At 50.0% G+C, this 2,296-nt stretch overlaps 1 pseudogene; it reads left to right on the top strand.

Moving 5' to 3' along the window:
* The first annotated feature begins 918 nt into the window (after positions 1-918).
* Positions 919-1,983, top strand: LOC148773472 (putative MAGE domain-containing protein MAGEA13P; annotated as a pseudogene).
* The last annotated feature ends 313 nt before the right edge of the window (positions 1,984-2,296 follow it).

The raw sequence follows: 2,296 nt of genomic DNA, 5'->3' as shown, positions 1-2,296 counted from the left end.
TGCTGTGGTACCCTAGAGGCCTTGGGCAGAGGCGGCTGGTAGTGGTAGGTTGTGTTCCCATCATGGGACTTGGGTCCCTCACAAAGAAGCAAGGCTGCAACCTGAGGATGCCAAGTCTACTCAGCTGTGGAGGATGTGAGGCAGGCTTGGTCAGGTGTAAAGATGAATCGTGTGATGGGCCCTCCTAGCCTAGATATGGGCGCCCCCCACCCTCACCTCTGAAACCCACGCAACCCCTGCTAGCAGCCTTGGGAGTCCCTGGACAAGGGGAGTCCGATGTAGAGCCCCTTCTCTTACTCTGGGGAATGTCATCAGAGTGACAGGGCCTAGATGCTGGCAAGGGAAAGTACTGGGACTCTGAAGGAGCACTGAGGGAACGATCCACCCCATGATTTTAGGACATCACAGAGCTTGGCCCCACTGCTGCTGTCAACACTGTGGGACCCACAACTGTGTCTGTAGTCTGTATCCTGAGGAATCCTCTCAGTTTCCCTCCTCAGAGTTCTAAGATCTGGGAGGGGACAGCCACGGTCTGAGGCCTGGGTTCTCAGGTCAGCATATGGGAGAAGGCCCGGGCAGTAGCAGCAGTCAAAACGAGGTGTACACCCTGAATGTCTCCCAAGGCCCTGACCACCCCAAAACAGAGAATCCACAGTGCCTGACCCCACCTGGCCTACTCTCAGTCCTGGAATCCTTGAGCTCCACCCTGAGGAACTATTTTGCTTCTTCTTTCATTCTTAGGCCAATCAGAACAGGACCCCATGACACCTGGGAGCTCCCTTAAAGAGGAGACCTGTAAGCTTCCTTTGTCAGAGCCATCCTGAGTTGGGGGTGTTTTTCTCAGCTGAGGCCACTAACCACCTCTCTTTCACCCCCAGGGTCCCAATGTCCTGCTGGCCACCTCCAATACCAGCCATCATGTCTCTGCATCAGAAGAGTGAGTGCTGCAAGCTTTAGGAAGACCTTCAGGCACCAAAAGAGGCACAGGGCCTAGAATGTGTGCAGGCTTCCACGGCTCAGAAGGAAGAGGCCACTTCATGCCCCAAGTCCACCATCTCCTCTTCCCTCACCTCATTGATCCCTGGAACCACAGAGGAGGTGCCTGCCACTGGAGCACTGAGTGCTGTCCAGAGTTCTCAGGGAGCCTGCTTCTCACCCACTGCCACCTCAGCCACTCCACTGAGTCAATCTGATGAGAGTTCCAGAAGCCAAGAGGAGGAGGAGCCCAGCACCACACAGACTCCACCAGATCCTGAGTCCTTGCTTGGTGATGAGCTAAACAACAAGGTGGCTGAACTGGTGCAGTTCCTGTGTGTCAAATATGTAACAAAGGAACCCACCACAAAAGCAGAAATGCTGAGGAATGTCATCAGAGAACACAAGGAAAACTTCCTTGAGATCTTCAGCAAAGTCTGTGAGTGCATGTAGGTTGTCTTTGGCATTGAAGTGAAAGAAGTAGACCCTACGAGACACTTCTATGAGCTTGTCAAAACATTCAACCTCACCTACGATGGGATGCTGAGTAATGATGGGGGAATGCCCAAGACTGGCTTCCTGATACTTATCCTGGGTATGATCTTCATGGAGGGCAACTGTGCCCCTGAGGAGAAAATCTGGAAAGCATTGAATATGATGGGGGTGTATGCTGGGCAGGAGGATTTCATCTACGGGGAGCCCAGGAAACTCATCACCAAAGATTTGGTGGAGGAACAATATCTACAGTATCGGCAGGTGCCTCACAGTGATCCTCCACGCTATGAACTCCTATGGGGTCCAAGGGCCTATGCTGAAACCATCAAGATGAAAGTCCTGGAATTTTTTGCCAAGATCAGTGGGACTGACCCCACTTCCTTCTTATTCTGGTATGAGGAAGCTTTGAGAAATGAGAGATCCCAGGCCAGAACTGTCCCCAGGGATGATACTACTTCCATGGCCAGTGAAAATTCCAGTGTTATATCCAGCAACCTCTTCTGCCCTGAGTGAAGTCCAAAGCAGTTTCTTCAGTCTTCAACTGAAGACAACAGTCAATGTTCCATGTAATGGAGGGCTAGGGTGGAGCAGTGTATTACCATTTTCATGTTTCTATTGTATATGGGTGATTTGGACATTTAACATTTTTTTATTACTTGCTTTTTTCCCCCAAATATTGTTTAATAAAGTTTAATTAGCTCCAGAATCTAAGCTTATGAGTGACAATGAACACACAGTTATAGCTGTTTATCACATATAAGAGGTTTACAATTTTGCAAACATGTTGAGAAACCCCCCATTTTTTCTTGTGATCTGAAGCAAGGCA

Source organism: Moschus berezovskii, chromosome X, assembly GCF_049115385.1.
Source record: "Moschus berezovskii isolate FMDL1 chromosome X, NW_MosBer_1.0, whole genome shotgun sequence".
In the NCBI taxonomy this organism is placed as follows: Eukaryota; Metazoa; Chordata; class Mammalia; order Artiodactyla; family Moschidae; genus Moschus; species Moschus berezovskii.
The sequence above is the reverse complement of the archived record's forward strand: the minus strand, read 5'-3'. Positions and strand labels throughout refer to the sequence as shown.